This window comes from Camelus bactrianus, chromosome 8 (assembly GCF_048773025.1).
Source record: "Camelus bactrianus isolate YW-2024 breed Bactrian camel chromosome 8, ASM4877302v1, whole genome shotgun sequence".
Classification (NCBI taxonomy): domain Eukaryota; kingdom Metazoa; phylum Chordata; class Mammalia; order Artiodactyla; family Camelidae; genus Camelus; species Camelus bactrianus.
Window position 1 is genome coordinate 46,992,616 of NC_133546.1, and position 12,880 is coordinate 47,005,495.

The 12,880-nt window shown below is 35.7% G+C and overlaps 1 protein-coding gene across 6 annotated transcripts in view; it reads left to right on the plus strand.

Annotated features, from left to right (window-relative positions):
- ATG5 (autophagy related 5) overlaps positions 1 to 12,880 on the plus strand; it is a 103,486-nt gene that overhangs the window by 34,187 nt on the left and 56,419 nt on the right. The window lies entirely within an intron of this gene.

Consider the following 12,880-nt stretch of genomic DNA (forward strand, 5'->3'; position numbering starts at 1 on the left):
GTGATTGGTACATCTTAGGATTGATGGTACAAGGTTAAATTCCAGCCTCTTTGCACGGAATTTCACAGAGAAGCTACTTTGGTCATCCCTTACATTGTACCCTTCCAGCTTCCCTTTCTTCCTGGATTCTCTAGCATTAAACTGATTGCCATGCCCATAACATAAGACAGTATAAACTTCCTGTGTTTAGCTTCTGGAAAAAGTGCCCTTACTCGTAGTCATGATCCTTCTGGAATTGCAACTGAATACCCCGTGTGTGAACCAAAATACCTCTGCTTGCTTAGGGCACGAACTCCAATCTCTGCTTTCTTAGAACAGTAAGCCTTCCTTTGTGGTCAGATTCTCTCTCTTCTGGCTGGGATTGAGAAAATAAACCCAAGGAAAAAGCTGAGGGAAATCTACAACATACCTCTGTATTCTCCATCTCCTAGAGATCATAGCTCCTTAATCTTGCCTGCAGTTTGACCTCTAGTACCTTTAGACAGTTCTGTATGCACTTTGCGTGGGTCAACTCTGTATGGATATCAGTTAACATGCTTTAGTTAAATAATGCCAGTTTCCAACAATATGGCTCAAATTTCATTTGCCATGGTATATTAACTGTGAATAATTATGTAAAGTGCAAACTTTATTGTTAGCTCTTCAGTCCAGTCATTATGTAACAACAGATAAGTGTTGTGATCAGTGGCTAATCATGTCACTTCTTTCAGTGCCTGTCAGTGAATCGTCATTATGTAGCCATTATTTAGTTCACCCACAGACAGCAAAGTATGTAGTTGTGTTGCCTCATTCTATCCATTCATAAGCCCGCATGACATTTTGTAAAAGTGGATAATCAAAGGGGGGAATCAGCCAAGAAAGATCAAAGTATAACAAAGAAACAAAAAGTGATAATGCTGGAAGTGAAATTTGAATCGAATGTAATGGAATTATAGAGACGTAGCTAACTGTGGCAGTGTTGACCCTCCCACCATTTGAGAGACTTGAGGTATGCAGCCGCAAGAAAATTTAGTGAAGGCAAACTCTTCCACACAAATGAGGAAAGTGGTTGTGATGAAAAAGGGTGAAGTTATTCCAGAGCAAGTGATGCTGGCATAAAATACCGCATTAAAGGAGCAGAGATGTTTCATGACATTGAAAGTGCAAATAACATGTTGGAAATTAGAAACTCCCATCTTAGAAAGGAGTATGACAATTCACCAAGGTTTAGGAAAGATGCTTGCTTGTAAGTTATATGTCAGGAAAGTAAGCACTGTTCAAACTATGCTTAAGATTTTTACAAAGAGATTAAACACTTTACTTCTCCATGTTTAAAATGTTTTAATTAGTGTACTATTAAATACAGTTTACTAAATTAGTTTTACTTTTTCCATTTTCCTATACAGTTATAACCATCAGAGAAAGTTTTGGGTGTTTTGACAATTTTTTAAAAGATCACAGAACAATCATAATTGTTCCCATTAATTATTGAGATCACTTTGCATGTCTTCATCTTGCATGGTCACTTTTCCAGTCCAGCACTATTGTGCAAAGCAAGGACTGCCTGTATTTTGCCCATCTTTAAAATTGTTTTTGGACATGGAGTTAGTACAATATAAGCTGCTCTTACATGGCAACAACTAGAATAAAAGAGAAGGCCTTCCTCTTTCCCCCTAAAGAAACATAATTTAAGAAAATGTGATACAGTTTTATCTCTTGGATTATATTATTACCATGTCAAAGAGGTGTTTTCAGTTATTTAGCATGTGTTAAACTTTATGCAAAATATAGGGCATTATCTGTGACTTTAGTAGTACAAAAGATACATATTTTATGACAATGTGTCCTATAAATTAAGTTTTCTCATTTCTTTTAGGTTTCTTAGATTTGACCTGAGTTACATGAAGTTGTTCCTTAGTTTCATATTTGTAACTCTGGTATTTCTTAACTAGATTATAAGTTTTGCAAAGGTAGGCACCGGGCCTGTCACCTCATTTATAGTACTGAGTACACAAATTCTTACTAAGTGATCAAAAGGGTTTAAAACCCCTTAAGAATGTGTACTTTTTTCTTTTCCTTGCTGGCTATTTGAGGATGAAGTGACATTTTAGGAGACTTGTGAATACGAAGATAGCTTAAATGGAAGACAGGAATCTTCTAAAGAGAAAAGGGATCTAAGAACAATTTGGCTTCAGAATTTAAATAATTTAGATGGACTTTTAAGTAGATGTTCTTAAAATTTATTGTGAGCATGGTGAGTCAGCTATAGAGAGCTCAGGGATTCAGCAGAGGATTCTAAAAATGATTGAAGTGTTTCAGTTGAGGCATTGGAGGACTGGGTGTGGAGGGTGATTGTTAAGAGCTGTGAAAACAACAAAGACCTGGTTTTTAGTCTCAGCTCTTCTGGTAGCTCCTTAGGGCAAGTCACTCAATCTCTTTTAGCTTCAGTTTCTTTATCTGTAAGACAAGAGACTCTCTGCTATGTGTTTCTTATAGGTGTCTTTAGAGATTTTAGTGAAACACTAATACAGTTTATGTGAAAGTGTTTGAAAGGAGGTAAAGCTCTCTTGATAAAGAGAATTGTTGAAAAGTCACTTTGAGACTCTAGAATAGGGGTTTGCAATCTATGGTCATGGGCCAGCCACCTGTTTTTGTTCAAGAAAGATTTGTCAGACCCTGCCATATCCAGGCATTTATGTATTATCTGTGGCTACTTTCATGCTGCAACAGCTGAGTTAAATAGTTGTGAAAAAGACCATGTGGCCCACAGCCTAAAATATTTCCTACCTCTGACCCTTTTAGAAAACATTTGCCAGCCTATAGAAGGCTGACTAAACCAATAACTCGTATTTATCCTGCTGTGACCTAAAGCACGACTCACGGTGTCACACATTCAGAACTTGACACAACTTGATGTATCAGACTTGGTATAATAACTGCCTTCATTGCTATTTTTTGGCATAAAACTCCCTTTTTTCCTGTTTTTGTGTTAGCTCACATTCTTCTTGGATATATGACTGTTTAGCTATCTTTATTAAGTTAAATTTTAATTACTTTTCAAATTGAGTTGCATTGAATCTAACTTAGAATGGTATATAGTTAAAATGTACTTTACTCCATTTTTATGTTTAGTTATAAGTTATTTTTGTAGCTGTTATGTTTGGTTTTATTGGTACTGGTAATGATTGAGTTTACACACTCAGGATCCTGTGTGTGGTATCCTGTGGAGACCTCAGTAGTTTATTTTCTGCTTTTTAAAATTGAAATATTCATTTAGGAAATCTTTAGCTAGGAAAAGGTTGTTTGTAGAAGATATATTTTGGAGTACAATGCTGAATGTTACCTACATTATGGTAAACTGGTGAAGGGTGGGTATAGTAGTTCTTTCTGTTGCATCTGCCTAGAATAACCTATCCCTCCCTTTTTGTCTATTTAACTCATACTTATGTTTTAATGTTCACCTCTATTGTCACCCTCTAAGTGAAGCCTTCCCTCTGTCATTTTTTTAAGCCAATAAAATATTTATTGAACACCTAACATGTGCCTGACACTGTCCTAGGAGCTAGTGATCATCCAGTGGTGATAGAACAAACGTGGACCCTGTTTTCATGAAGCTTACAGCCAAGTGGTGGCAGAACTATTTGTTTTCATGCTGTTGTGGCTCCTTGTCCATTCATATGCATTTTTGCTTTCATATTTCACACTCTGATATGGTTTATTTATTCTGCTAAAATATGAAATTTCTCTTAGAGTGTATCATGCATTTCTTTTATCCTGAGCGCCTAGTATGTCAGGCACAGAGTGGGCAAAATAAATATTGACTGAATGACTCCTTTATTTTATCCCTTTCTAATACAATAAGGAAATAATATTAAATAATTTTTATAAATGGTTTAATATTACTATAAAATAGAGGAAGTGCTTTTTAAAATTTTAATTATGTAAGTAGATTTTATGTTTAAGAATTTCTCCATCCGAAAGAGTCTTTGTGAGGGTAAAGATATTTCACCTGCTGGTTAATGTAATTGTAAATTGGTCAGAATTAAGACAAAGCAGATGGTAAATTTATTTCATTCAGAACTACACCTGTATAGCATAAGTAAATGATTTAAACAATTTTGGTATACTTTCAAATGCTAATTTTAATTTTTCAGATCTCTGTAAAAGAGAAATAAGAAAAGCTTTTGAAACCAAGAAAACTCATTTAAGACACACTGTGCCTTTCAGTACTTTTTATGGGTTTTCATTTTAGATATAAAAGTATTCAACCTCCCTGTGAAACAAAATTAATGACCACAAACAAAGAAAAGAAAGTAACAATTTTATTATTTATGAGGTACATGTCACTATATTTGCAGTCTATTTTCTATTAAATAAACGCTGTTTTTTTTTAATAAGCTAGAGATCTGAGGGAATCTCTAAAAAATATTTTTAACATAATGTGTGACTTAGTTTTCAGCTTTGGTTTTCTGAGTGTACCGAAAAAAGAAAAGGTGGCATCAAATAAATTCCATAGACCTTCAAATAAATGCAGGTTTTGACTGCTAAATATGTTGAAAGTTTACATTGTTTCTGAAGTGTGGTTAATCTTTTTGAGCTAAGTAATTTTTTAGAGAAATCAATTGTTTGATAGTTTACCATTTTAACTTAAAATTGGTTTTTAAGGGGAAATAGTGATGAACTAAAGGTGATTTTTATGACAAGTCATAACGTTTTGAGAATACTTTTGCTTGATAGATGATGTAAAGGAAACACAGTGGTTCTAGGAGACTTGTATGATAGAGACAGTTGGGTTGTGATTGCATTGCTTTGATCAGTTGCATACGGTAGTGTAAATATTGGACTGAGAATCTGTTGGTTTGAGAAGGACCACTGGACCTACTCTTTACTTTGCTTATCTCCTGTTGGTTGTGTGGCTGTGGCAGATCACTTTTCTCTCTAAGCTGGAGTGTTTTTACAAATGTCAAGATAGTGATACCTTACAAGACTCAAATTCAAGGACTCTCCGGTAGTAATCACTTGCACGTGAATTCTTACGATTAGATATTTTTAATTGAGTCCAGAGGATTTCTTGGAAGAATTGTTTATTATTTCTCTCTCTCTCTTTCCCTCTCCCCCTTTCTCTCCCTTCCTGCCTGGCCCTTTTAATCAGGACTTAGGTAAAAGGTAATAGATAACTTTGCAGAAGTAAATGTGGTGAAATAGAAAGACTACTAAAACAGAAAGAAGAGATTTTTGGACTTTACTCTGTATCTTGAAGCTCCAGTTTATGCGATGTCAGCACAGTGTCAGGTACTATTCTAATGTGTATGTGTGTGGAAGGAGATTGCAGATTAGAACTGTCAGTAGCACTGCATGAGCACTCTTCTTGAACCTTTTGTCTCAGTAAAAGGTCACTATTTGGTAAGCTTCCTGTCCTTTAGAAAAATTCAGATATTTATCAGTTGTAAGAACACTGGGATCACATTGTATAAATAAGAGCAGAGAAATAGTAAAATGAACCCTACATACCTATCACTCAGCCTCAGCAATTATCAGTATCTGGTTGGTTTTGTTTTGTCTGTTCTTGACCCTCCCCCATTTTGAGTTTATAGATACTTTTCTTCTTTAATCCAGTGCCACAAATATTGCTCACAGATTTATATTCTTCACAGATTTTATATTCTGTTATTTAATCAAGTCTTGGACACAACATTCATTATAGGAGAGTCACCCCCAGATCCTGGTAGTATAGATTAGCCAATTTCAAGAATCTGCAGTGTGCCTGGCACTGTGCTAGGCATAGGGGACACTGTGATGAGTATGTCAGCCATGATTCCTTCCTTCAGAATCTGTAGTCTAGTAGGGGAGGCAGACCTTAAACAGACAGCCTTTAAATAATTATTACATTTATAACTTGAGTTGTAAAGGAAGGGATAGAGAGCATTGTGGTTGTGATGAAAGTGTTCCAGGCACAGAGAACAATCTGGATTAGGCTGAGAAGCAGAAAAGAGCTTAATAAATTCTGAGAACTCTAAGAAGGCTGTTGTGACTAGAGCATGAGGATCAAGATTGAGAGTGACAAGTAGATAACACTCCAAGTAGTCAGAGGCCCCATCTATTCAGGACATTTTAACGATATTGAACTTAATCTCCAGGGAGTGAGGTGGGGGTAGATAGGGGACCACTGAAAGCAGGAATTTAACAGAATCAGATTTTCTTTTTTACGACATCTCTTTGACTGATGTGTGGTTAATGAATTAGAAGGGAACAAATACAGCATTTTAAAAGACTGAGCAGGGGTCCAATCCAGTGGTTAGGTAGCAGTGAATTTTTCAGACTACAGGGCAATTTTGAGGGTAGAGAGAAGCAGACAGTTTTGAGAGATATTTGAGGTGTAGAATTGCTAGGACTTAGTATTTGGTTAGTATTTGGTCGTATTTGGTTCCCAGACGTTTCAGAAATTGCTGCGCTATCCTAACTACACTTATCCAGCTTACACATGTCCACAAATAGATCTTTATTATATTGTTACATTTAGATAACTCACTTTTTTGATACCTAGTCCCTTAATACTATCATAAAAAAGGAACATAGATCACTTTGATGCTGTACATATTTAAAAGTTTATGCTAATTTCTATTCATTACTCCTTTTCTTTCTGAATGCTCAAAAACATTCTAAAACTTTGCTAAAGATTGACATCAGGCTTACCAGTTGATGAAATCCATTCATGTTTTTAGGTTAAAACATTGGCCTGTCTGCTGACCTCAGGCACCTCTCTCATTTTCCATTGTTTCGTAAGATTATTGCCATTGGTTTTGTAATTCTACCTTTGAAGTTATTTTAGTGTCCTCTGGAGTAACTTCCATTTATCTGAAGGCTTGCATTAATTTAAAGCAGAGTGCTGTTATGTCGGAGCCTACTGAAGCATCATTTTTACTTTAGCTATGAATTTCACACTTTCTTCTTTGAAAATCATTCTGTCGTTGGAGAAAATGGAAGCTAAACAGAAGTTGAATAGTTGAGCTTTCGTTTTGTTATCTCTTAATATGATACCATCTTTCCCAATAGTGTTCTCCATGTGTTCCTTCTTTCTTTGCCAGACATGGTTTATAGAGCTTGTTTTGCTTTTCCTTTTTTTTTTTTAAATAGCTCTTATCTTGTGCTTACTGTTGACCTTCCTGCCATTCTTCTTACATGTTCCTTTTATTAGTCAGGATTCTCCAAAGAAATAGAATCTATCTATCTGTCTATCTATCTATCTATCTGTCTGTCTATCCATCCATCCATCCATCCATCCATCCATCCATTGGTAGCTATATAGGTATATATGGAGATTTATTATGAGGAGTTGGCTCATGTGATTTTTGGAGGCTTAGAAGTCCCACAATCTGCCATCTGCAAGCTGAAGACTCAGGAAAGTGCTGTAATTCAGTCCAAATCCCCAGCCCGAGAACCAGGGGAGCTGTTGGTATAAATCCAATGGTAGGAAATCGTGAGATGTCTCAGCTCAAGCAATGGGGCAGGAAACCAGGGGTTGGCTGGGTGGGAGGGGTGGCTAGAATTCCTGTTTCCTCAGCCTTTTGTTTTGTCATATTCAGGTTGTCAACTGATTTAATGACGCCCACTCATACTGGGGTGGGCAGTCTACTGAAATTCTACGTATTCAAATGCTAAAATCTCATCCCAAAATACCCTGACAGCTATTTTATTTATAAGTATATCATTATGATCAAAATATTAATGTTTAATCTGGGCATCTGTGGCTAGTCAAGTTGACACATAAAATTAACCATCAGATTCCTGCTATAACTTGGCTCATCTTTTGTGGGTGTCATTTTAATGTTAATTCATTGAACAGATCATTATTGAATTCATACTGGATAGAAAGAAGTGAACAAAACAGACTGAGTTTCCCACCCTTACGACCCTTAAATTATGGTGGAGGAGACAGACAATAAGTATAAAATACGTATGTGCCACATGGGTGCTATGGAAGAAAAAGCAGGGAAAAATAAGAAAGGACTGTGTTGGGAGAGGGCATTGCTATTTTAAATCAGAAACTCACACAAGGCCTCACTGATTGGATGACATTAAATGAAGACCTGAAGCAGGACCATGCATTTATCTGAGGTTAGTTATACCTTCCTAGGCAAAGGGAGCAGCAAAGGAAAAGGCCCTGAGGTGGGGGAATATACCGTACTTTTGAAGAACATAATCCTATTTGTAAGCTTTTATCAAAAGTGGTAGCTGAATAGGCTTTTTCCCCCTAGGATACCCTTCTCTTCAAGTGTGTTTGCTTATTTTCCCTCTACCTATGAGACCATTCTCTGTAGCAAAAATATCACTTTTCTATATTCTGATTCTTTTTATAAGTCTCGTGGGACAGAAAGGATCTTTTTGGCAGTGATCTTACACTATTTTGAAAGTAATGAAGTTCTAAGAATAGAGGTCATTAGGGATTGGACCTGTTTATATTAAGGTAGTTATAGAAGACTTCTTTGAGAAGATGATATTTAAGCTGAAATCTTAAGGATGAGAAGGAACTAGTCATATTAGGGAATGGCATGTTTCCAGAAAGCACAAACAAACCCCCCAAAAAGCTGGTACTTTTCAAGGAATAGAAAGAAGGCCAATGTATCTTGGCCAGTGACCAAGAGGGAAGGATGACATGAGACGAGGTTGAAGATACGGGGAAGAGCTAGGTAATATGAGTAGCATTTTAAGTTAAGGAGAAGAATTTAGATATTAAATGCAGTGGGAAGGCAATGGAGGATTTGTTTAATGATGAGATGCAGAATATGATGAGGACATTCTAGCTGCTGAATGGAGAATGGAATAGAGGGAGCCAAGAGTGGTAGTAGAGAGTCTGTAGTAGTAGGTCCTGTACAAGATGATGGTGGCCTTTAAGATGATGATGATAGAGATGGAGAGAAGTCAATAAATCTGAGATTTTTAGGCGGTAAAATTGACAGAATCTCTTGTTGGATTGTATATAAGTTTAGAGTGAAAGAAAAGAATGAATCATTCCTGGCTTCTGACTTAGGCAGCAGATGGGTAATGGTACTTTATACTGTGATATGAAATAACTAGATAGAGAATATGTTTGGAATGGGGAACAAAGCCAAACTGAGATGGTCAGCTTTAAAGTTTAAAGTTTGAAATGTCTCTGAGATATTCACATGGAGATGCATTGAAGTAGATGGTGCTAAAATTAAGTGTTGTGACTGTGTGTCAGTAGATGAAGAAAGCTTAATAGATTTGAATCAAATGCTGCATCTTCTAATTTCATACTCATTTACTTTCACAATAAGTGCCTCTTTGTTATTTCATCTTAAAGGATATGACAGTTAATGTCCCAGTGATACAAAGCAGTGAATATGGAGCAATCCCATGTGTTCCGGATGTTTGGCAATTCTTTATATCCACTAATTGTGGTGTGCCGTTTTCCAGCATATAGCTAAATTAGTCATTTCCATTACTGTTTTGTCTGCAGTACAGTAAATAAGGTGAATAGCTTCAGTCTGAAACTGTGTGTGGCATTCAAGAATCTACAACTTTGTGAGAAATCTGCTTAAAGCAAATTTGTAACCTGCTTGAGCATTTAGTTAAGTTTTACTGTGGAACAAACAAGCATTTTACTGTATTATATTACATGTTTTAAATCAGTCTCTTGGCATTCTGCTTTCTGTAATTAGAAATAATGATGGAAACCTAAAAAGTTTATGTGTTTGTCTTTTAATATAAAACCGTAAAGATACTTTGCTTGGCTTCTGGAGAAAGAGTGTTCTTGGAAATTGCATGATTTAAATGAATAAATAAATTTGGTAGTAATCTGGATCATAGCCTCTTACAGTGCTTTGGGTATACTTGGCAGTGAACATCAGGGATAATCAAACTTGTTGAAAACAGTTATTTCATAATACACTACAAATTATACTAACATAAGTTGGTTGGAAAGAGTCTATTAATAACAGTGAATGGTCATATGTCCCAGAGTTAATCAATGGTAGAAAATACTTTTCTGTATAAGAGTTCCTGTTGATATATGTATAAATCTATAAGATTAGATTTATACTTCAGTCTGAACTCTGACCAGTATTTGAAAATATTTTTAGTGAACTGTTAGTTTTGTAGGAATATACAGGTTTAATTTGTAATGTCATTTCAAATGAAATTTCAAATCATCTACAGTAAAAAAAGCCTACCTTATCATATCTTTTATTTATCTTTGGTCCAGTTAAAAAAACTTAAAAAAAATTTATACCTTCTAACTTACTGTCACTTTTTTGCAAGTTAAGTTTAGGAAGATTCAAGAAGCTTTTCCTTATGAATGTTTGTACACTATATACAAGAGGAAATGTGAACATCTGTCCAGTCAATGATTTTCATGCTTGGAGTCATAACCTGTAATTATTCTTTGAATTTACAGCATGATTCCTCTTTCTTCTTTAAAAAAAATAGACTGTGTATACACACACAAACACACACACATACACAGATATATATACATATGTAGTTTAATTTATTTTGTTTTTATCTTTTTATTTTAGTTTTTAATAAATTTTATAATTGACGTATAGCATTAGACTAGTTTCAGATGTACAACATGATTCAATATTTGTATTCATTGAGTAGTGATCACCGCCACAATAAGTCTAGTTAACATCTGTCATTTTACGTAGTTAAAAAATTTTTTTTCTTATGATAAGAACTTTTAAGATCTACTCTTAGCAACTTTCAAATATGCAATACAGTATTATTACCTGTAATCACCATGCTGTACCTTACAGATTTCCAGTTATAAAATACCTAGAAATAACTAAAACAGTGGCTGCGCCAACTTACATTCTCACTAGCAGTACACAAGGATTTTCTTTTCTCCATATCCTTGCCAACCCTTATCTCATATTATTTTGATAAAAGCCATTCTCACAGGTGTGAGGTGATATCTCATTGTGGTTTTGTTTTGCATTCCCTGATGATTAGTGGTGTTGAGCACTTTTCATCTACCTTTTGGCCATTCATATGTCTTTGAAAATGTCTATTCCGTTCTTATACCTATTTTTAAATTGGATTATTTGGTTTTTTGCTGTTGAGTCATATTAGTTCTTTATATATTTTGGATATTAATCCCTTATCAGGTATATGATTTGCAGATATTTTCTCCCATTCAGTAGGTTGCCTTTTCATTTTGCTGATGGCTGCTTTTGCTGGGCAGAAGCTTTTTATTTTGATGTAATTCCACTTGCTTGTTTTTGCTTTTGTTGCTTTTGCTTTTAGTGTCAGATTGAAAAAATCATTGTCAAAACCTGTGTCAAGGTATAATGTGCATATATAGTTTAACTGGTTTTGTTTTTAAAGGAATCTTTTGTTTTGAAACTTAGTATCACCTCCATAAGAGGACCGAAAACCCCAGGTGTACTTACTTTCCTAATTCTTTTTATTGATTAGCTCCACATCACTTTTCTTTAGAGCAGTGTTTCTCAGAGTGTAGACAATGGGACAGAATCATCAGCATTATTTGGGAACTGATTAGAAATGCGTCCTAGACCAACTGAATCAGAAACTCTGGAATAGATCCCTGCAGCCTGTGGTTCAGCACCCCTCCAGGTAATTGTGATGCACTGAAGTTTGAGAACCACTGCTGTGGACCAGGATTTCTCAGCCGTGGCACTGTTAGATATCTTGGACTGGATAATTCTTTGATGTTGGGGGGGTGCGGAGGGGGCTGCCCTATGCATTGTAGGATGTTTGGGAGCATTCCTAGCCTCTGTGCACTCACTAGGTGCCGGTAGTACACTACTCTCCATTCTCAATCATGACATTAAAAGATGTCTCCAGACATTGTCAAATATTCCCTCAGTGGCAAAATCACCCCATTTGAGAACCACTCCTCTAGAGAGAGGCGATGTAGAGTTAATGGATAAAACTGCTCCATTAGAATAGCAGTGACCAATTATCAAATCCCTAAAGTCTGTCCTGGGCACTTTGCATGAATTATCACTGTCATCATAACAGCCTTGCAAGATAATGTTTGAAAGTCTAAAGCTTGGGCCAGGTTATTTTGAAATTTCTCATCTGTTCCACTAGCTCAGCCCTGGGGAACTAGTATTTTCAGCTGTTATAATGACTCATTTAGGCTGGAACTACATTCTTTAAACAGAAGAAATTCGATATATAAACAAATTAAACAGTTATTTTAACCAGTTAACTTTTATATGTAAACTTAACCATGTGAACTTTTTGTTGTAAACCTAGCTATAGTTGTTTCTGGGTGATAGAGATTATTTTACTTTTGTTGAGGTGACTTAAATGACAAATGAATCCGTAGTATGCTGTCATTTCACTAAGATTGTTTACGTTTTTTGAAGTAACATGTGTCTTCTATATTTTTCCTTTCCTTCTTTTGCTGCCTTTCTTCTCCCTCTCCAGCATTCTGTGTGACTCTCCATCTAGTTCTGAATATGTTAATGACACATCTTTCCCTGTCTCTTACCTCTCATTTAAACTTTTACCTATTCTCTGACCCATTCGTTGCTTTATTATCCTTCTGGGGTCTGGATGGCCAGATAAACATTTTAGCTCAAAATCTGTAATTAATGCTGGCCAGCATGTTACCTATTTTCAGGTACCTATTTCATGCACCTTTTAACAGAGACCTAGAAATTACTTAATTGAGAATTTTAAAATTTCAAGCCACTACCCTTCCACTCTCTCATGCTATCTCTGTGACATTCTGTTTACTCTATCTCTGCCTATGCAGACCAGTCCTAATTAGTGGCTGTGATAATGAGTTCTGGATGTCACAGTTCTTTGTATTAATGACGTCTTTTCCTGAACCAAAGAAGTTCTATAGCAGTGTTAATGTCTTATTATTCATTCCATATCTCTTCTCTTTTATTGCTTTAGAAACTCA